This window comes from Amblyomma mixtum, chromosome 2, assembly GCF_055824585.1.
Source record: "Amblyomma mixtum isolate Tamu chromosome 2, ASM5582458v1, whole genome shotgun sequence".
Taxonomy (NCBI): Eukaryota; Metazoa; Arthropoda; class Arachnida; order Ixodida; family Ixodidae; genus Amblyomma; species Amblyomma mixtum.
Window position 1 is genome coordinate 260,898,671 of NC_143013.1, and position 23,116 is coordinate 260,921,786.

A 23,116-nucleotide genomic window follows, 5' to 3' on the forward strand; every position below is an offset into this window, starting at 1 on the left:
GGCATGAAGAAACGTTCGTTCTTTAAAAGAGTCTTATATCAGCGATTCATATTATATATACGTTTGAGGGATACGAATGCATTACAACACACGTCGTGTCTGCTAAAGACAAAAAAACTCGCTTTTGGCTGTGCAGGAATTAGAAATGAAACGCACAATTGAAAATTCAAAGCTGTACATTAAGCACTGATTCGAGGCAAAAAAAAAAAATTTTGAAGAGTGGCTTGTAGGGTCAACTGGTGCATGGTTCATAGATAAAAAAACTAGTGAAAAAAAAAAAGAAACGCTCAACAGATAACACCTGCGGACGACGCCGGAATAAATTATTCCTTTTCGCAATGCTTCGACCTGTGCACTCTGAAACGAGATTATTCTCCGAGCACATTGGGAGGACGTATCTTCTTCATTTCAAATTAAGTTGTACGTAATGTTCTTGCTTCTTAATTTATCCCACGAACTTCAGAGTGTGAGTCCACTGTTCGGAAATTTCTAAAAGCCGGTGTGGTTTCAGGTATACATTTGTGTACATATATGATTTAAGGGCCCGTTCGTGCTTTACATAAAGGGGGGGGGGGAGAGGATATTGTGCACACGTTCGAGCACAGAGGCCAAATTATTCGCAAGTACAGACAACAGCTAATATTCTTCCCAATTTGCGTCTCAGAAAGCCTAGACCTCTCACTTCCATTGCAATCATCCGGTAGGTGTTACTGACGCGCACTGGTCAGCTTGATCTGCCTTTTAAATAATTACGCCTCCCTAAAACTGTCATAGCTGGAAGGGTGAAAAAACTTTCTCTAAACTGAAGCACTTCTCTCTTCCAAGCAAAAACAAAAGTTGAAACGAAATAGAATACATGGAGCTTAGCGTTTCCAGGGCAACCCGTAAGGACTGTCGCCGTTAAGTGTAGGCTCAATAAAAGAAGGGTGTGACCTTTGTCAGGTCAAGTCCAGTTAAGTGTGGGGAGAAGAATAGAGTGAGGGTTAGTTAGCAGTTCGAGAGGAGAACAAAGAAGCCAGTGGGAAAGGGAAGCCAGGCGAGAAGGTGAGAGTGACGAAGTGGAAAGGAAGCAAACGATGACAACGACTCGGGGGAGAGGGGGTGGGGGGGGGGGGGGGGGGGCGGGCGACGAGTGAGGAGGCGACAGTATGCAGTTATAGCTTCACATCTGCAGCATTACAGCCCAAATTCACCTGCTTTGTGCAAGGCATGCGCAAGGCGTGACAGGTGTAAATGGTTTGGTTTGGTTTATGGGGTTTAACGTCCCTAAGCGACTGAGGCTATGAGAGACGCCGTAGTGGAGGGCTCCGGAAATTTCGACCACCTGGGGTTCTTTAACGTGCACTGACATCGCACAGTACACGGGCCTCGAATTTCTCCTCCAAAGAAATTCAACCGCCGCGGCCGGGATCGAACCCGCGTCTTTCGGGTCAGCAGCCGAGCACCATAGCCACTGAGCCACCGCGCCGGCTCGACAGGTGTAAATAAAACACTCATCGGCGTCCCTAGTGCCCCACTGCAGTTTTATATACAGGAGACACCCCGATTTCATAGAAATGCTAAACATACACAAAAGTTGCGAGGCACCAAAGAGACAGCTAATTTTAGCCCTCTAAGTTAATCTTGACAATCATGCGAGATCTGTGGATAAACCAATACAATTTTCAGGCTGCCAAAAATTTCGTACATTAATTCCCCGAACTGCACACATGCGTCATTGTTTTAATCTTGGAAGACAACTCCTTAAAGCCTTAAAATCTCCTATCCAATGGATAGTCATGAAAACTACTGAAGAAGTTTAAGATCAACATTCTTTTTCCTACAAAGCAGCTACAGTCGCGTCTCTAGTAAATAGGCCCCGCCGCGGTGGCTCAGTGGCTACGGCGCTCGGCTGCTGACCCGAAACACGCGGGTTCGATCCCGGCCGCGGCGGCTGGAATTTCTTTGGAGGAGAAATTCCAGAGGCCCGTGTACTGTGCGATGTCAGTGCACGTTAAAGAACCCCAGGTGGTCGAAATTTCCGGAGCCTTCCACTACGGCGTCTCTCATAGCCTTAGTCGCTTTGGGACGTTAAACCCCATAAACCAAACCAATCTAGTAAATAGACTTTCTTCCATTGTTTGTGCACATTTTTTTGCACACTCGTCGAAGAAACGGAGGAAAAAGCAAGCGGTGTCGACCGCTGGACTAACCTGCGCCATCTTACGAGTAACGACTGCTGCTGTGTGAAATGTTAGAAAATTTTACAGCGCAACTCTTACTGGCAAGTTTTCCGGTTGAGCGGCGTCAGTGGCGATGGCATACAAGGAATCACCCGCAGCACTTGCTCTGCAATAAAGCATCACGCATTACGCATTGCCGAGAGTGGTAATCACGGTATCAGGTTTTTTTCTTTGTTTTATGCGTTCCTTGAACATCCCCTCGATAGATAGCTAATTATATCATGTTTGTTTAAAACATTTTATGTCACGTTTATCTTTCCAACTGCTTATACTAAACCACATACTGGTTACGTGCGCTGTCAATGGGACTTCCGGATTAACGAGAAATGCGAAAATCAAGTTTAATATTTTGGTTTGGTTTGGTCTATGGAGTTTAACGTCCCAAAGCGACTCAGGCTATGAGAGACGCCGTTGTGAAGGGCTCCGGAAATTTCGACCACCTGGGATTCTTTAACGTGCACTGACATCGCACAGTACACGGGCCTCTAGAATTTCTCCTCCAAAGAAATTTTAGCCGCCGCGGCCGGGATCGAACCCGCATCTTTCGGGTCAGCAGCCGAGCACCATAACCGCTGAGACACCGCGGCGGCCAAGTTTAATATTTGCGCGAAGGCACATTCGCAACGACTATCAGGGCTATTCCCGGAAATTATGGTTGTTATACTGAATTTCCTCGCGGAATTTTTTTCGCTTTAAAAGAAAGCTGACAAAGCACTATGACCACCAAAATTTGGCTGTGGTTTGACCAATCACCAGCCCGAGTAGAATTGCGGAAGCAACGGCGCGGCAGTCGGAGCGGCGGCGGCATCTCAGGGGACACTTTTACTGTCTAAAGTTCGCAGAGGCGAAAGCGTTTTCCGCACCACTTTGACTGGCTCTGTGGCACTGGGGACGTCACCACTGGATGACGTCACACATAATTAAGTACTAATTGCTAACCAATAACAAATTACTAATTAATGGTCAATTACTGAGTAGTGACTAAATAATAATTAACTGCTAATTAATGACACTTAAGCTTCACCTTTAGGAATGGAACGACACAGCGTGTTGTGGCGCTGCCAGGGAGTCCACGGAACGCCACCACCCGTTCGACGTGATGCCTTGCTCTTTGAACGCAACACTTTTTGTGGAAAGGAAATGGCGTAGTAATTCTCTGTCATCTCGGTGCACGCCTGAACCGTACCATACAGGAAGGGAGGAAGTGGGAGTGAAAGAAGAAGGAGAAAAAGGGGCTGTAATGAAAAAAATAAAAATTGTGATTGAGGAAAGGAAACTGCGCAGTAACTGTCTCACATATCTCGGTGGACACCCGTCATCCGTTTGTAGAGGCAGGGAGGAAGTGGGAGTGAAAGAGGGGCCGTAATGAAGAAAATGAAAATTGTATTTGAGGAAAGGAAACTGCGCAGTAACTGTCTCACATATCTCGGTGGACACCCGTCATCCGTTTGTAGAGGCAGAGAGGAAGTGGGAGTGAAAGAGGGGTCGTAATGAAGAAAATGAAAATCGTATTTGAGGAAAGGAAATTACGCAGTAACTGTCTCACACTCGTTCCTCGCGCATGCGCAGTTGGGGCTCTCCGGGGCTTTACGAAATCGCTCACACCTAGCGTAGTGTTGCTTCCGCAACAAAAAATTTCAATCCTGAGAACCCGCGGATGTTAAATGGACAATCAAATAGACTGCAGCCGTGTGTGCACGCGAAAAACGCTCTAGACAGCGTAGTATATCGTCTTTGTGCGCCTTGGCCGGTGCTTTAATGGGGGGCCACCACCTGCTGTTCATGCGAAAGTTAGTATCGAAAGTAGAGAGAGCTTTGAAACTTTTCCGCCTAAATTAAGTGTCCAGAGACAGGCACCAGCTTTACCGGACCCGTAAGAAACGAAAATGGATTGGCCCCAATTGCGAAATGCGCGGAAGAGGGCCCTCGCCTGTCGCGAAAAAAGCCTCGGCGATGAGCGATGATTGTTGTGCTAGGACTAACGGAAGTCCGGACGAGGGGAGGCGGTAAAGGCGCTGAGCCGTGGCTGGCTCCTTTCACAGCCTCTGGAAGAGCAAGCCAGCTTCGTGGTTTGGCCTCAGAAAGATTCTTGAGTACAGCCAAAAGCGCATAAAAAAAAGAAAAGGAAGTTACGTTATACCCCGTCTGAAAACTTACCCGCAGTGGAACGGAAGCTACACGAGTGCGAGACAACAGTTTCGAGATCTCTGTTCCACTGCCTCGCCCTCGTAGCTTCTACTCCAAGGCGTAGAAGTTGTGAGACGTGGTCTATGTTAATCTCCAGCTTTTTCACTAGAAACTCTGAGCCAAGTATACTTCGTAGTTTCCAAGAAAACGCTCCTAAAATCGCTATTTCAATTTTGTTCTTCCCTTACGCACGAAGATACTTAAACCCGCCTGGCAGCGCTTGATAGTTTTTTTTTTTGTTGGCGGACAGTAATGAAGTTTCGAGTTACCCAGCTTTACATGTTGCCCAGAGATGTTGCTTCACGTTTGTGAAGGTTTAAAGATACCATGCCAAAATAGCTAATTATAGAATTTCTTCTGGACCCTCCAATGTTCCTCATGGGTCCTAAACAGTTCTTTAAAAATCTCGGTTATACTTCTTATCCCTGGATTTTGTCATAAGAAGTTAAACGAATCAGCACATACTAGGTACATTAAAACACTCCTGACAGTGATGATAGTGATAACGTTAGTGATAAACGATGTCCAGGATGGTGGAGTCTGCGCTCGAAGGAGCCTGAAGGATGACACAGCAGTACATGCATTACGAATGGATATTCAAGCTTGCCCAAGGTGAAAGAGACCTTTGCTTTTACAGCACCCCGGTGAGCGACGGTAGAAGAAAAAAAACGAAAGCTGGACCCACTAAGTCAAATTACGTATGACGGAAGTCACAGCCACACCGGTAGAGCGGAGTCAAGCCCCAAATTAAGGGTTTCGACTCACATATCTACACTGACGCGCAACAAAGACCTCAAAACAGCTTTTTCAGCGCAGCCTTTTTTTCTTGTTGTTCAAAAGTTGCACACAGAAGCCCCGTGCAGGAATTCCCAAACCGCAGCTAGTCTCTCTTAAATATATATTTTTTTAATTTGCCTAAGTGATATTTCTTTTTAGTTTTCTTGCCGTTTTATATTTTGCTTGCCGTGGGCTGCTACTGAGCACAAGGCCACGCTGTAGAATGCCGGCTTCTGCAACCTCACTTAGATTTAGGCAGAATGCCAAAACGCCTGTGTTCTGCGCGCCGTCAGTGCACGTTAAAGAACCTCAAAATGTCTCACTGCATCTGCGGCCACTCGTATGGGCACTATGGCGTCTCTTACAGCCAATGCGGAGCTTTGGGACAACGAGTCCCGGTTGTTATATGCCGCTTTGTGTTTATTTTTTTTTATTTCAGTGATCATGTCAACATGCATGGCGAACTAAACTTTGTCAGCACTTCTACGCTGAAAAACTTTATATTACGTTAACCGAAAGTCGTACTGCTGACTACACATTATTTACAACCCCCCAAAAAAGTTAACGACAATATTTTCTTTTCTCGATGGACTTTTTTATTTATATATTGGCCTTAAATGTGCATGTCCCCTTGTTCCCTAACAGTCTGTTCTCGTAAACGAGGCAGCAGCGCTGTCAAGTGGCCAAATCCGCATTTTACTGTTTTGCACTCCTCGTGTTAACAAATTGAAGAACGAAAAAAATGAATGAATGAATGAATGAATGAATGAAGGAATGAATGAATGAATGAATGAATGAATGAACGGGAAGCAAGCGAGAAAGTGAATGAACGAATGAATGAATGAATGAATGAATGAATGAATGAATGAATGAATGAATGAATGAATGAATGAATGAATGAATGAATGAATGAATGAGCAAACGAAAGACCAAACAGAAAATGAACGAACGAATGAATGAAATAGCGAATGAACAAACTGACAGACGAACCAACGAAGGAATGAATAATCGCATCACACGTCTCCTCATCCCTTTGTTTTGTAACTCAGCTCTCGACAAGATCCGGTTACAATGTCGACTTCAGCTGCTATTTTTCTTTGCCCTCGGCACCCGTTGCGACCAAGCTCTCTTCACATTCCATCAGGAGCCGGAGCCTAAAAGCTGCTCGCCGTCTAAGTAGCCTGCCGTGCGATCCTCTCAGGACACGCGGGAGCACGTCGAAGGCGACTGACTGCACGCCCACGAGGGACTTACAGCCGCCGAGGCGACATCACAGTGTAACGAGCCTTGTCACGAGGAGTGGGAATCGCCAGGTGGCGTCGACGCATTGACCTCGAGGCTGATTGGCCGAGGCGTCCCAATTAGCGTCGCGACGACATAATTACTCCCCAGCATGGCTTGCTAGCTGCAGCAGAGAGCGGTGACGCCGCCGGCTGAGCCAATCTTCATCGCTAGCCCTCGTCTAGAGATTTTGAGCGCGTAGAGCAAGAATAATAGAAAAAAAAGCCGCTTCGAGTAAACACATCAGCTCTAATTCGAGTTAGGTACACTGCAGCTTTATAGGATGACATAGCAGTTAGCCGTGAGGCTGAGCAAAACTGTATCAGCGCAGCTTATCTAGACACCCTGTTTGTTCTGTGTAAACATGCACACGAATTCGTCATTTAGTTATTTAAGTATTAACTTTGGCACACATAGAAGACATTCATGACGATGTATCTCAGTTGATATAATGTGCGCTCTTAATGTCATACCTTAATGGTCTTTCATACACAAAATACATGACTTACTCATATGGCCTTTATACATAGGGCCTTACCTGATGAATTCTGAGATATATACAGGGCTTGAGTATGTCTTAACTTGCCTCAGTGCAGCGGTATGATTTCACACTAATATAAAGTATGCAGAGTGTTGAAATAGGAATATAAGCCGAAAGCTTAAGTGGAATAAAGTGCTTAACTTTCTTGCAAAGAATTTGCAAAGCCCTTCTGCGCAGTAAGGTGCGGCTTCATTAACGTGATTAACTGGAGCGGCTAACGCTAAAAGGCACACACTCATGAAGAACTTAGTTATTCCTTTTTTTTTTCTTCGGGAGCTACATGGTTTTTGTTCGAGTTAAACCAGGAGTACAACGCAGGGACGGAACTTTTTTTCTTCTTCCCTATTTTTTCACGTAACTTTCTCCATTGCTTTGCATTTTTCTTAAGAAGGGAAGTTTTGCCCACCAAATTGTTTGCCGTTTAATCCACGTGGGGTTCTTCCCACTGAGCCACCGTTGACTCATTAGGCCTCGGTGGAAGCTTGAGTAAGGCAGTGGGGGATCTGAGTCCCTCCATGTGCGTATGAGTCAGGCCAAGCCCACTAATTCTAAATGTGTCCAATGAAGTCGTCGTTTTGTTAAATGTCTCAGTCGATGCTGGAAGTCCTCGTAAAACCACTATACACCTACATTCACGGTGGCATTCAGTGGTCCTTGCAGCAAGTCATGTCAGTTACGAAGTCAAGTCCAGCTCGCTGAAGTCCATCTAAAAAGTCAGTACATATGTCGTCACGTTGCGAACCAAAAGTCACCACGCGGGAAGACGCAGCAAAAAAGCAGGACATGAAAAGTTCGGCATGTATAGGCACCCGGAACAATACATGTAGACTACATTGAAATCTAACAAACCCAACAATTCTGGACAACAAAATTTCTGAACGGGAAAGAGTTTATGATAGGAGTTTTTTCATATATTGTAAGATTTCATTATAGCAATCAATATAACCGCGTGTCTCCCGTCGGCAGGCTTGAATTTTATTGCGTTTAACGTTTTTGTTATCGTCAAAAGCGTTCCCCACTGGTTTTCTATGGCAGTCTTAACTTCTCGATGCGAGTGAAGGTAACACAATAAAAGAAAGATTTTGATGATGATAGTGAATTTTTATGGCGCAAGGGCATCTGCGGCCAAAGAGCGCCATGGCACAAGGTATTTTCGTTTGCTCAAGGTGGGGTCAAAGACCCATTTCCCAAGCATTTCACTTTGATTAAGCCGTGCACCGGGTCAGGGGAAAGCTTGAACCCATTGTATCACCGGTTGGTTCCCGGTGGCACTGGGGATCGAACCCCGATCCTCCCGAATTCAAGGCGGATGCTCAACCAGTAGAACACCGCTGCGGTAAAAGAAGGATTTTGCTGCATATCGAAAGAATGGACAAGTACCTTCAATATTTCTATACCAGTACCTTGCATTTTTTCAATATTCAGATTGTTTGTAAAAGAATGTTAGACATGGAAGGAAAAGGTCACAGGTACATCTAATTACATTACATGTCGGCAATGCGATAGCATTAGAAGCTCTTGATGCCTTTACCGGAAGCGACGGTCACTTCCGGTCTAGTGACGTCACTACTTGTCTGGTGACGTCACTTCTCTCGAGTCAGTGAGAATGCTCCCATTTGAAGAGGTCACTCCTTTCCAGCAATTCAGAGGATTCAGCTTCCGACGAAAAAGTTTTGTTTTTTCCGATGAGGCTTCTAACGTCACCACATTAAAAAATTCCTCTCAGAAGATGTGGCTCGAATACCACTGCTCCCGTCTATGATCGCGTACTTTTCCCAATGCGCTTTGAGTGACGGCAGACGAGAGACTCGGTCTGGCCAGCAATCAGGAAAGAGTAATGGGTTCTCCCCATAAACACGAGTAGCGCAGCAGAGACGCCGCGATACAGGACCCGCCAACTCATTATTGACAAAAAGAATGAAGAGGGAAATAGAAGAGGAAACTGGAGCAAGAAGAGAGGGAGAGAAAGCCTTTAGCGTCTGGCGGAAATGGGCCAAGGCACGAAACCGAGACCAAACAGTATTGAATGTCAAGAAAAGAGCCAGTGTATGAAAGACAAACAGACGGAAGAAAAATGTACGACGGAAGAAAAGAAGGAGAGAAGAAAACAGTGGGCAGGGAAAGCAGTAACCGCAGAGGGCCGCAGACGGTTGACGTTGCGAGTAGGTAAATATACGCTGCGCTCATGTATTGGTCGCGCGCCCTAATGACGCGTGCCTCATTGATTCCGCGCTCTATGTGCTGCTTTGCTTCTTATATTCGGACGAGCGTTGAGTCTCCTGCATGGAGAGATCAATATAACGGGAGAGGGCTCGATGGGGGTCACAAATACATACATATATGTGCCTATGGAGGCGATCGCCACGGTCATGACGTGTTTATGGGCATTATCGTTCTTTTGTTCGGCCTAATGGCGGAAGGGTGAAAGAAGCAGGGGTGTGGAGTGCCGCTGAGCTACGTCGGGTAATGATTGGGTGGTGATTGGGTGATCGGAGAGCCGTGGGATTGTTTTCACAACGAAGACGACATTGCTTCCAGCCCTTTCTCCTGAACCGTCTCCCCTTTGTTTACCTATTTCTGTTCTGTTATTTTTCTACTTGGCAAAACAGACTTAAAGGCTAGGTTGAACCATCACCACGGAAACGGAAACCAGCGTTCGCTCAGGTATTGAGGTACAGTTCATCAATGAAGGGTTCCGCGCCATTCATGACGGACTAGTTGCGTATAGAGTGCTTTCTGAGGCGCTCAAAAAGGTCCAGCTTTTTTGAAAAAAACTTTAAACGGTGAGGCAACTACTGAAGTTGTAAGGCACTGCTATGAACATGCTGATGGGAATGGCCTAGCAAAATCTTGCTTTTAAACTTTTTCCTCCGCTCTTATCAAGACTGCGATATGGTGTCCTTTTTTGACAGCAAACAGAAGAGGCGCCCAAAAATTCTAACAAAAGCATTTATGAGCGGGAAACTGTTTATGAACGTAATTTTTTCATGTAGTGTAAGATTTCGCTACGACAATTAATATGCCCGCAGATCACCTGACGGTGGTGTTACATTTTTTTCTATTAACGTTTTTGTTGTCGTCTGCAACATTACCCATTGGTTTTCTAGGGCAGTCTTAAATGTTCGATGCGATTGAAGGAAATAGTCTAAAAGAAAGATTTTGCTACATATCAGGAGAATGGACCATTACCTTCAATATTTCCACAACAGTATTCAACAATTTTCCAGTTTTCAAAATTTCAGTCCGACAAAGTTGAACATTACTACAGGGGTCCCAGGGTGATCTGAAGATATATTAATGCATATGGTGCAACCTTACGATACGCGAAAAATTGTGTTCTTAAACAACTTTTCGTTGAAAAGTGTGCTTGTCTAGAATTACTGGTACATGCTCTTCTTTACTGTTTTATCATGTTTTGTAAAGCGTTGTATCTTTATTGTACCAAGGAGCGCACAACGAAACGATGGTTATAACTAAGGCACTCCGCACACACTGGAAAGCTGCTTGTTAATAAATTTAACTAGGTTTAGCGAAGCAGCTGTTGCAACAACGTATTTCTTATTTCGCACTTTGAGTTTTTCTCAGCAGTACACCCCATGTATTATCTTCTCATTTGTTTATACTTTCGGCTAGGTGTTCTTTGTCTCAGCCTAAACCATACACTAAAGAGAGGGAGGCTTACCTTAAAGAGACCGTCTCATTAGTGAATAAAAGAGTGGTGTCAACTCTCCCTGGCGCAACATGTTAGGAACTAAGGTCTTCCGCTTTTCTGGTCGCGAGTGCTGAGCTCAGCGGCGGTTGGAAAACAGCGCATTATTTGTGACGCAACCCGTGATGTTAAGCTCGCAAGCGCAGTTGTATCACATTCTCAGATATAATATTCATTTATTCGAAGGAAGGGAGCGTGAACATGAACGGATTCGCAGAACCATGCAGACACACATTAAGAGGCCATGCACTTCATGAAATGCTTTTCCTTTCGTGAATGCGGTTATCTTCGCCTCTTCGCCCATGATATGCATGCATGAAAAATGAACTCGAGGGATTTAAGCCTTTACGTTGTGCACTGCTACGCAGAAAGCAGCCAGAAACGGGCTTGTTAGGCAAAGGGATCAAGTAACACTCTGCTTTCGCTGAGTATTTGCAAACCGAAGGCTATCATGCGCAGAGAAAACCGCTCTTCTAAACACACAAACATTTCTAAAGCACATAAAAGTCTGCTCGCGTTTCAGAAATCGGGATTCAAACGCAAGAGAAAGACGGCGTTGTGATGAACGCTTAAAAAAAAAAAAAAACGCTCACAATGTAAGCTCTCAATAATGCCAAAAAAATGTTTGGTTTTCTTTGATCTGCGCAAAAAGAGCGGTATGTTAAAAAAAAAAGAATGATGAGCAAGTTACACGTGCGAAGGTAATGGTTTCTCAAAGCCACACACTATCTGCTTCGCCCTAATTATTTCACAAATTCACACAGATAAGAAAGAAAGAAAGAAAGAAGGAAGGAAGGAAAGGAAGAAAGAAAGAAAGAAAGAAAGAAGAGAATAAAGAAGGAAGGAAAGGAAGAAAGAAAGAAAGAAAGAAAGAAGGAAGGAAGGAAAGAAAGAAAGAAAGACGGAAAGAAAGAAAGGTTTATGGGGTTTAACGTCCCAAAGCGACTAAGGCTATGAGAGACGCCGTAGTGGAGGGCTCCGGAAATTTCGACCACCTGGGGTTCTTTAACGTGCACTGACATCGCACAGTACACGGGCCTAGAAAGAAGGAAAGGAAGAGAGAGAGAAAGAAAGAAAGAAAGAAAGAAAGGAAGAAGGAAAGAAAGAAAGAAAGAAAGAAAGGAAGGAAGAAAGAAAGGAAGAAAGAAAGAAAGAAAGGAAGAAAGAAAGAAAGAAAGAAAGAAAGAAAGGAAGGAAGAAAGAAAGAAAGAAAGAAAGAAAGAAAGAAAGGAAGAAAGAAAGAAAGAAAGGAAGAAAGAAAGAAAGAAAGAAAGAAAGAAAGAAAGAAAGAAAGAAAGAAAGAAAGAAAGAAAGAAAGAAAGAAAGAAAGAGAGAAAGAAAGGAATGAGATGTCTGGTAAGCCTGGACAAATCCTTTATCTGTTCGCGGAACTTTCGGCATATATCACGTCCAAAACGTAATTTTCGTAAGCCTTTTCCTCCAATTAGGACGACAAAAGAGGGGCGATGAAACGAAAGGCTCGAAAGTCGAAAGAAAAAGAAAAAAATTACATTCAAAGCTCTCTCCAGCACCTCTCGCGAATGCAAACTTGTTCACGCGGTGATCAGAGACGGCCGGGCGTTCGCGTAATCTGGTGTCTGTTCGACCGCTTCCCAGTCCAATCTACGGACCCCTAGAGAAAGAAGATAGTGGACAGGAAAAGAAGAGAAAAACTGCGAAATAAATTAAAGTAGAATTCACGAAATATATGCACTCACACATGCACGTGCGCATATACAGTGTGTCGTCTTCAAACTTTCGCCCACTCTCCGTAAAGAGAAGCAGCGAATATGGCGTGGCGCAGATATGTTCCCGCGGTACCTGCTTGCATTTTCCATCCACGTCGTCGTCGCTGACACCGTCGTTCGAGGCGAAAGATCTTCTTGATTTTCGTTTTTTTCTTCTTTCTGCGAAAGCTCGAATCCCTCCGCATCATCTTCCCAAGATCCTTTCCCCCCTACCCTTTAGGGAGCCTCGCCGACCCAAGTAGGGAGCCTCACCCACTCTTGGAGGGAGCAGCGGGAGCGCACGGATGCCCCTGCCGCCTCCTCATATGTGCCCGATAGGAGGCAACTATGACCTCGTGTGTGTGTGTGCATCTCTCTATGTATGTGTATGTTGGTCTGCAAGTGTGTTCGTGTGTGTGCGCGGTGCTATCTCAGTGATGGCCTGACGTGACCAGCGATGCATATTGGTCGCCGCCGCCGGAGAGAGGAGGTTCTTCGGTGGCGAGATGTGTACATGAGAGAGGGAAAGAAGAAGAGGGAAGATCCGCCGAGCTGCCTGCTCTTCGTTGTGTTTATTTTTTCAAGCTGCCCGCGCAGCAAGGAAGGTGCGTACGCCGTGTGCGAGATAGGCTTTACGGAGGGTGACGTATGCACTGAGGTGCGGCTCAACTACTCGCGCGGCCGCGACGGACGACGCGAGAGAAAATGTCGGAAGCGGTGCTGCTACTGCTGGTGCGACCATGTTGTCTTTCCCTCCTGGTACTTATTTTTTTTTTTCCAGTGCGCGTCGTTTTGAACTCGTCTTTGGTGTGGAAGTTTGAGGCGCGACAGAATAAACTGGTCTACGTTTAAGCAATTTCAGGAGTTGGCACAATTTTATCGTTTTTTTTTCAGTTTTTTTTTTAAGGTAATACCACGCCACGACTGGCTGTAGAACTCAATAAACATTCCAACTCTATGCCACATCTTCCAGCTTATTCGACTAATCCAAATTTAGTGAAGCTTTCAGAGAAGGGACCCCTTCTAGACATGCGACATCAAAGTTAAAGCTTCAGCTTAAAACTATTTCTCGGAATAAACTCAGAAGCACTTCATGCTCTTTCGAGCAAACATTGATAAGGGGGAAAAAAAGCTACATTTTCAACTGTAACACAGAAGGAATTTGCATGCTCCAAAATGCGCACTATAGGGACACAGCATCGAGCTTTGATTGAAGAGCTTCTGTTTATTCTTTTTTTCAGAGAACAGGTCACTCTCGTATTGTCCTTCGATTTTTCAACTTTTTGCTCGTACTTCCGTTCCTCAAATAACGCAGTCCGGAGGCGTCGCAGCGTGCGAATCCTATAAGAGCGCCGAAGAGAAAGCGAAGGAAACCGAGCACGCGCTAAGACAACGTAAAGAAAAACGCCGCGATTTCACCAAAGCCGGCAGAAATCTTACCGCGAGCACGAAAGAATATGAAAGCAAGGGGAAGCCCTACAGGGCAGCTCACAAACAGGGGCTCCAGCTGAGCACTAAACCTCAGTTTGGCTTCCTATGGGCTGAACTTTGCCTCTTCCCACTCTTGAAAAGGTACTCAATAACGCCGGAAGGTAAGAGCAGTAAAAGATGGATGACATTCGAAGCGGCGGACTTGAAATGCTCGCTCAGGACAGATTCATACGCGGGCCTGACGCAACAACGTACGGTGGAGCCGACGCAACGCACGGGCAAGCCTAACGTGTCCATGACTTCCTCTCGAATCGCTTTCGTAACACGCTTTCTTCGTCGGATGCGAAATGCTTGTTCCTGAGACGCCGATATTGAAAGCTTTTGTTTGTGATTTATCCTTTTTCCTGCTTTAGTTCAAGTTTTTGGAAGAGAGATGCTTACACAACAACGCTTACGACGCAGATGAGCTATCGACAGGCAAAAGAGAGGCACAGCAGGGGTGGGGGAGTGAAGTCTTATCCTAAGCATATTATGTCCGTGACGAAACACTAAATGTAAAGGAAGTTGACTGAACAACAGGTTTCATCCGTGATGCAGCTGCAGGCATAACACACTCACAAGCAGGGCGTCATCATTATCATCATCAGCAGTGTTGCGTCTACTGTAGTTCCAACACCTCTTCCGAAGGAATCCAACCACCCTGATGTAGGCGAGCTTCTCCCATCCTATCTCCACAGATTTTCTACCCTCATCTGCCATGTGACTATCTAGGACCCCCTCTCCGCATTAAGATGTCTTCTGGGATAGAGATAATTATTTTTAGTGTGATAGGCCTTTGACCTGCAGCAGACGTAATCTAGGTGGTGATGATGATGAGTCCGGAAATGATTTATAGGCTATCAAGAGAAAAATGCATAAGAATGGTATGCAAAATTAAGGGGGCACTTTGGCTCTCTGAAGTGCTACAAGGCGAAAGCCTTTCCTGGTGCACTGTTTGGCATTGACTGCGAGACTGTTTGTGCTCTACTAGTGCTTTATTTGGCTGCACACCTTGACTACACATTACAACTACACACTTTGACTGCCGACTTTGACTGCTTCTTTAACACGACTCTCTCTCTGCTTCGATGAGTTCGGTTGTATCCATGGCTCTGTTCGCAGTAATTAGGTTTGTAATGTCGTCACCCACGTCTCGTCACCTAGTTGTCGTCTGCTCCTAAAAGGGACGTCAGTCATCCGTGGGTCACCTCATTACTAAGAATCCGCGCACTCGTACGTCATAACCATTTCGAGCAACCGAAAAGCGTGACACCTCTCCTGACAACCTTCTGTCGGCAAACTTCTGAAGAAAACGATAAGGCATTAAAGGCTTTCGCCTTAATATTCTTCGGAATCAGCTAAAAAGTAATAACGTGAGCCAGTAGAGATGCTTACAACGCAATTCCCTTGAGTGGCGCATGGATGCACTGCTCACCAATGATTCAGCAATAGCACCCCTATGAAATCAATATACAACACACACGAAATTGAACTCGCGCGCGTCAATTTCCCGTTTGAACCTGCTTGCATTCAACGTACGCGACCGCCGTATTGTACGCCCACTTAAGCCCAAGCGCCTGATACTACGCGTGGTTGCAGAAAACCTCACTAATTACATCCGTCACATGAAACACGATCATCGAGTTAAAGTTTGCTTTGAGTTGGAATACGAGGCACAGCGCTAATAAAGAACGACGCAGAAGGACACCTGTACTCCACATTACCGAAGGCACATCGTCGTGTTTGAGTTGCACCGAAAAGGACTTAACATAGCGCTACTAACTACGGCGGTGCCTTCAGGGTAGGGGTGACTTTTGGACGTCAACGGCGAAAGTTACTGCAGGTACCCAGAGCAGCACATGTAATCGGGCCAATATTGCAGATATATGGTTTCAATCTGGGCCTTTGTTGGGCCGGCCTTCATGGATACGTTTCCAATATTTGCCCGATATCGCTTATATATGGTATTAGTCTGGACCTTTGTTGGGTAATGGAATTGAGTGGGCGAGTTGGTTTTCCATTTTTGACAGTGAAAGCGCTCGAAAGGACAAGGACGACAGAAAAGGAAAGACGTACAAAGCGCTTACTTTCAATTGATTTTATTTCATGCGAAAAACAATTTTATACTCATGGTAATCACCTGCGCATGCTTACAAAAACATTACCAACGAGTGATAGCTGCCACGTTCTTTCAGACAACCGGCATGCCCGATGTAAGATAGGACAGCTCTTTTTCTGACAACAAAATTGATGGAGCGCTTACGCTTTGTTGGACAGGCTATTGCCAATAAGTCTCGAACCGATTGCGATATTGGTCGATATTGGGCTGATTACATGTGCTGGGTGGATAGTAGTCTTTGACGAAGAAGGAATATGTGGCCGATTGAGATGACTGATTCTTGGAAGCCGGTACCATTGCAGTGATCGAATAGGCCAGCTCTTTCATCCTCTTCTAATCAGACCAGCAACCGTCGCTGTTTTTGAGCCACCACTCCCAATCGTAGACATGCCTGATAATCGACCTGTTCGCGATCGTCGTAGCAACCGGTTGTTTGAAGTGTTGGGTTAGCGTCGGCGAGCTCAGCTGAGAAAATGATAGCATGCTTGGGCTTCTTTTTGAATGCGAATTTCTTTAAAGCAGCATGAAGGAAAGCTGAGTGTTTTCAAAGACACCCGAAGATTGAACTACAAAATACGGGATATCATATTCAGCATACGAGATAAAACAATGCTTGCGAGCTTTGTCAAAGAGGAACCTCTGTAGTCCAAAGGGCAGCTTCAAATTAAGTACGCTCTTTCTCGCGCAATCTCTGGTACGCAAACACAAGCTCTTTTGTTCGGCGCTATAAATGAAGTCAGACGACCCCCGTAGATTATGCAAAAGTGCGAACCTAGGAGCATCGGCTACAAAGCTGGGATTCATCAATTAGGAACCGCGATTGTCCTCTGTCAATTAAGTTTTACACGTGGCGCGCACACGCTGAGTAATCAGGGTGAATAAATTATCATTGCGATTTGGACGGTGCGAAAATTTAGTTGAAAGCACCAACTCCGTTTCAGCAGTAAACAAAATGATCAATAAGTGCAACAAATAAAGAAAAGCGAGATTTTCGAGAAGCAATTATCTATGAATGGTAACGAGGTGAGTTTTTTCTCGAGGCCTGAGCGCACTGAGTTGAGAGGCTCAGCTAAAATTTAATCGATCAGCTCAGCCTTAACCATGCCTCGAGCACCTGACAATGTGCGGTGTCTTTTCTGAAACTGTCCACGTGCAGCTTGCGCTTAGCTTTCCGCGTTTAAGCGTTAAAAATATATTAAAGGAAAAAAAAATTGCCCAGGCTTAGCTTGGTTAAGCCAAGACGTCACGTCACGTCACCACGTGACGTGACGTCACCAAACCACGTGACGTCACATCACGTGGTTTGGTGGCTGCCCGGCCGCTCCCAAGGGCTGAACTGAGTGATTGCAATATGCTACGCATAAAAAGGGAATACCTGCCGTACGCTGTAGGTGTATATGTCTTACATTTTGATAACTGAGTAGTAGAAAAGGCTTCTAGGCAGTAAGTTTCCAAATTAAAGCGTATATTTTGATATGTGCTGACAGGAAACGAGTCCTCGATATAAATAACTTTCTCAGTGAGCTCGTATGACGGAAACGGAAGAGAGAGATACTACATATTATTGTGAAGCTCTTGTGTCAGCCGTTGATTTGGAATCAGGATAGCCGCACGATGGCCAACTGGTCTTGCAGCTAGTCCGAGTTGAGAGCCAAGAATTCTATGAACTAGCAAGTGAGTAGTGGCAATGTGGTGACTGTATGAAGAAAACAATCCCTAGTGGGAGAATTAACACTCTAGAAAAGTACAGCTTTAGTGCTTGCGATCGTAAAGATAAATCTCACTAAGTACTTTTTCTAAATGTCAGGATTGGTCACTGCTGGTGCACGTTAAATTTCAGGATCTGAGTTTAACTTGCTCAATTACTTGTTTATGTTATACTGGCCTATACGTTCATTCATATAAGTACGTTGATAATACTAATACAATGTTTTTTGCACTTTGTCAAATCTACGTATGCAATTAAGGGTTAACTTAAGAGTGGAAATGAGAGACGAGCCATGACGAGGGACAACAGACAATGGAGGCGCTCCTGACTTTACGTTTGTAAGCCAGGAAGCTGAAGTTTATATTTGAACTTTCAAAGATACCGAACTACTTTTCTGCGTTGGAGGTCGGACACGCTGAAATAGTCAATAAAGAGTAAATATACTGATTTACTGATGGAGTTACGTGCAGATGTCTAAGCCTGACAAAGGCGCCATCAACTCTGTATCGGCGCGAGACGCAGTTTCTAACTTAAACCACTGACAAGACTTCACAGGGAATCGGAATACTTTAGCTTGAACATCATTTGAATATATTTAGGGTTCTTCGCCTGAGATGTTTTAAACCGGCATTATATGTTCAGCAAGTTAAGAGGACATACTGATAACCCCCTGTGTGGTTTAAAATGAATGTAGATTAAATAACAGCTTACAGATGGTTATCAGTGTTATCATCATCACAGTGTTAGTGATTACAATGTTATCATAGCGACAAGCAGCAGTCAATTAAAGTGAACGCTTCTGCGACCAAAGCCGAAGTGGCCTACGGATCATTCCCATAGCTGATAAGGATATTCAACAAGATAAAGCAACTGGATGACGAAAACATTTCGACACGGTAAGCAGGATGAAGAACACAACGGAGCGGAGATTAAATCGTCTGTCACGAACAGGGCTAGAAAGGAGCGTCTACTGAAAGAGGCTCCTCAAGACAGCGCAACCAGAGGGCAAGCTTTCTAAGACACGCTGATCAATTTCGAATTTCGATTACAAATCAGCGCATTTCGTTTTCCTTGTCTATAAAGAGTTCAACCTTTGTGACAGAAGTTAATTTCAACGTCGCGATTCCACTCTGGCCATTAAGTCGTACATTTATTTCCCTCTAAAAAGCGCGTTACCTATTTCTTAGATTTTAATAACAAGACTCATGAGAATTATATTATAGAACAAAGCATTCACGGAGAAAAAGGAGAAATTAAGTTATTTTTAGGTACCCGTCTTTTAATGCCAAAACCTTAAATTCGACCTAGGCGCATTTTTTTCACGGGGAATAATAATAAAAAAATGTTTCTGCCTGGACCCGTATCGCTATCAAATGTGTTGAATTTTCTTTTCGTTATCATTTGAAAGAACGCGGTGCTACCTGCAAATTTATGCTCTATACAAAACTTATTCCATCTGTGTGTTCTTTTCGTCCTAGCCCTAACAGCGGGACCTCTGAAGTGCTTTAGAAGCAGCACTGTAATCCACACACAAAAAAAAGGGAAGGCGCCCACCAAATACTCTCTGCACACGGTGCGATAGTTCTCAAATATTAAAAAAAAAAAAAACTGCTGAACTTCCTCCACGCGTCCTCTTTTCCGAGAGCCCTGTACAACCCGGCCAACATCCGAGCACGCAACAAAACTAACGCAAACAACCAGAGACGCTTCCACCTCCGACAACATCCAACCACCTACATTTCTCGACATGACATGGTCGATGTTCGCGGCTACCCACGTGTTTCAATTCAGGACGAACTAGGAAAACGACGGACGAGTGTTGCGAAAGGCAAGAAGAAAACAACAAATTCCGGGGCAACAAGAAATCCCACCCTCCCTTGTCTTGTCAGGCGAGCGCGTTGTTGGTCGCGAAAAAGTTTGCGAACAAGGTTTATCACTATGGCTTTGCTCGCTACGGTTGACGCTATGCTCCACTTAGCGTCAGCTGTTTAACGGCCCGCATGGAAATGAGCGGCTGCAGGTGAATTCATTAGTCGCGTCCTTCACGTGTCTCCCCCAGCAATGTTTCCAACCAGGTAAAACTGGCAACGTCGTATATGGCGCTTTCGCCAAACTCCCGTCAGGCAGAGCCGCTGTGCGCAGCAGGAAGTCGATACGAGACCTGTGCGCGCCTGATCTCTTTGCATCCGGGTGAATCAAACAGGAAAGAGCTACCAACCATACGTACTGAGCTTTTTACGCTGCAGTACTCGTTAAAAAAAAACAAAAAACTCAATAAGACAACGACTTTGTAACTCCGCAGGAGGTCGCCCTGTTTCCGCCCGTTACGAACATCGATAAAACATTTTTTTCTAACTGAACCACAGTGGCTCGTGTTCTTGACGGGCGAGTCGTGTCTGCTTGCTGCGGGCGCAAGCGATATAAAGTCATCGAGGGTGAAGAAGAAAAGCTAAATCTTTTTCCGCACTATCGTATTGGCTGTAAACGCAGAGGTCTTCCAATGCCTCCCGGTTTCTCCCGAGCTCGTTCATAAAGGAACCAAATGTCTTGTGCAGACCTGCTAACTACGGGCGCTAATTCGATGACAACTGTGAAATAACAAGAAAATGGAAACCAATGTACAGGCGTCTGGGTTCTGTGATAGTTTCACGAAACCAACAAGCTATAATGGACTTCTCCTGTCTTGTCGCTGTTTTTATTTTTGTTGCGCACTTCTTCACGGCATTCTTCAAAAAAAATATATAATACCAACTACTCTTCAGGCTTTTACCGTTTGATTGTGTCGTTAGTTACCGCTAACGTCAGTGCCGTGCTGTTTCGTGCGTCATATATTTCTTTTTTTTTTTTTTATCGTAGGCTTTATAGCAGACGAATCCAAGGGCACCTAACTAAACGGTTCGCGTGGCTCTGACCTGGAAACTCCCCAGAAACGCTGTCAATTCGTAGTATTCATGCGCAATACAGCTCACTCTTTGGGTGTTTGCGGAACGCAATTCCGATATTGCGGACCATTCAGTTCACAGCACCAGCTTTCCAAGCTTTCAGACGTAACCGCTTGGAGCTCCCCTTCGAAGCGGGGAGAAAAGCAAAGTGCCTCGCTCAAAGAACCGCGGTTATGGGAGACTTTCAAAATTTCGTGTCGTGCATTTAAAACTTTCAGCACTGTAAGTTCGAGTCCTTCGTCATTACAAGAACCTCGCAACAGAGCCTCGGCAGCACTTGTACTATGCCTGAAACATGAAAGTTGCGCACTGATTTCGGTGTGAAGTTCGGGTGGGTTGGCATAGCTGGTTAGTACTTCACGACAACCGCCGCGGAAAAAAAACAGCCAGACCGGAGTCAGGCATGACGAACCTCGCATGAAACAGGGTGATCGGCTTAGTTCACAGCACAGGAATAAATCATATTCCGTTTTCTCCAAGTAAACGAGGAAGACACGTAAATACCAACAATCACCATGATTAATGAACGGGATTCCTGCGTCTCTTGGTTTTCAATCATCCACACAAAAAGACCCGAGTTCACAGTAGTAGGCAGTTGTAAGTGTCACGACGTTAATATCAGGCTAGATTTTTACCAAAGAAATGCGGGAGGCACAAAAGCAAGGAAAACATCCACAGGGATCCATGGAGAGAACTCTTTTAGCTTGTGTTTTCTTTCAAACTTTCGACAGGCGAAAAATCAAAGCACATATTGGTAGACGCTATAGTCGCATACAGCTCCATTACGAAGCGGCTTTTCCCCGACAAAGGAACCCCGTTCCAGTGAATGGCGTCGGCCGATTCCCATGAACCTGCTAACGGGACAATGGAGGGACAACGGGACAGTGAGTGGACTATCCCTTCAATCTGCCGCTCCCTGCATTGTCACGCTAGCATGCTCATGAAAAACAGCCGAAGCCTTCACCTGGAAGGGGGTCCTTCGATGGAGAAAGGCCGATTCGTTTTGAGTTTTATCCGGCTATAGTAAGGTTTCTAATTAGAAGAAAAATATAAGAAAGTGCAGAACCAGTACGCGCAATATAGGGGTGTCGGGACATACAACGAACCTCGCCGCAGCGTAGTGCAGGCGGGGGGAAGAGGGCGCTTACTTGGTGCGAGGCATGCTCGAGCAAGTCCAGCAGGGCCGTCTTGGCCGGCCGGACGTGGTGGTTGCCGGCGCAGCCGTCGGGCAGCAGGTCGCCGCCGAAGCTCACATTCTTGCGCTCCGGCGCGGCCGCCAGGAGAGGCGTCGTGCTGGCGCGGGTATCCAGCGGGCCGGATTGGATGCCTCACGTCGGCCGCGTACGGCGGCGGCCACCGCCACCGCCGCCGCTCACCGCGAAGCCGTACAACAACACTGCGTGCTCCGCTCGCCGCGCTGAGTCAGCGCCGACGACGAGCGAGGCCACGGCACTATTCCAACGGGACTGCAGTGACGACGACGACGACTTCGGGTCCCGGCGACAGCAGGAGGCAGGTAGGACAGCAACCGGAGACTTAATCGTTGAGATCGACGTGGAGAAAGCTTCGGTACGCTTCACAGAGCCACAGGCGATGCGGCACATCTCACAGTCTGACGTAGCTGCTATGGTTACCGCCGCCGATCCTGGCTACCGACGGCGACTCGGTAAAGACGTACAGTCCTTGAGGCGACGGCTCTTCAGATAACAGCGCCACGAGTATAAACCCTCATGGTCTCTCACTCAGGTCGAACACGTCGTCGGTACAACGTACCCCCTGCGTACTTCTTCCTCCCAAATGGTCTGGCTGCGACGTTGCTGAACCCTCTTAGTGTCCTCGCAGTGGTGGCATGTTCTCTTGGCAGTTGGTATGTCCTGAGAAGGGCTGTGTGGTATCCAGATAGACGCGTCCTACGGTTACGACGACGGCAGAGACAGCGAGTGAGGGAAGAAGGCACGAACTACGGCGGCAGAAGCAAAGCAGCAGGTATCACACGTACGACGGCACCACAACGAACACCAAAACTTGATTCCGAGGGATGAGCCTCGGAGGAGCAGCGTCAAAGGAACCGTGGAGAAGCTTGAAGGACTTAATAACGGGAAGTGGGATTCGGGTGGCTGATCTTTGTAGGGGTAGACAGAGGGCGAGAAGAAGTACGCCAAAGTATTTGGCGGCTGTACACGGACGACAGCTGAGCACTGCTGGCACGAAGACGATGGATTAAAAAAAAGTTTCCTCGGAAGTTGCAGAGAAGAAGGAGGGGTATTAAGCTCTTCGAAATCGGCGTGAAATGGAGCAGAGGAGGCGCTTTTCCTAAAGCCCTTGGTCGCCGCTCATCTTGGCTCGGGACTTCGAAAAGTCTTGGAGTTGCTCAATCACGTTCACACAAATGAAAACAAACAAGTAGAAGGGAAGGTGACGGCGCGGAACTTG

At 45.8% G+C, this 23,116-nt stretch overlaps 1 protein-coding gene across 2 annotated transcripts in view; it reads right to left on the reverse strand.

The window, feature by feature from the left end:
• Positions 1–23,116, reverse strand: part of LOC149363749 (uncharacterized) — a 295,934-nt gene that overhangs the window by 237,002 nt on the left and 35,816 nt on the right. Inside the window, exon 1 of one of the 2 annotated variants that reach the window (XM_089573698.1) lies at positions 21,832–22,386. The exons of the other annotated variant lie outside the window; for it this stretch is intronic. The gene's annotated coding sequence lies outside the window, so the exon portion shown is untranslated. Of the gene's footprint in view, positions 1–21,831; positions 22,387–23,116 lie in introns of those variants that run through there. 2 annotated transcript variants of the gene reach the window in all.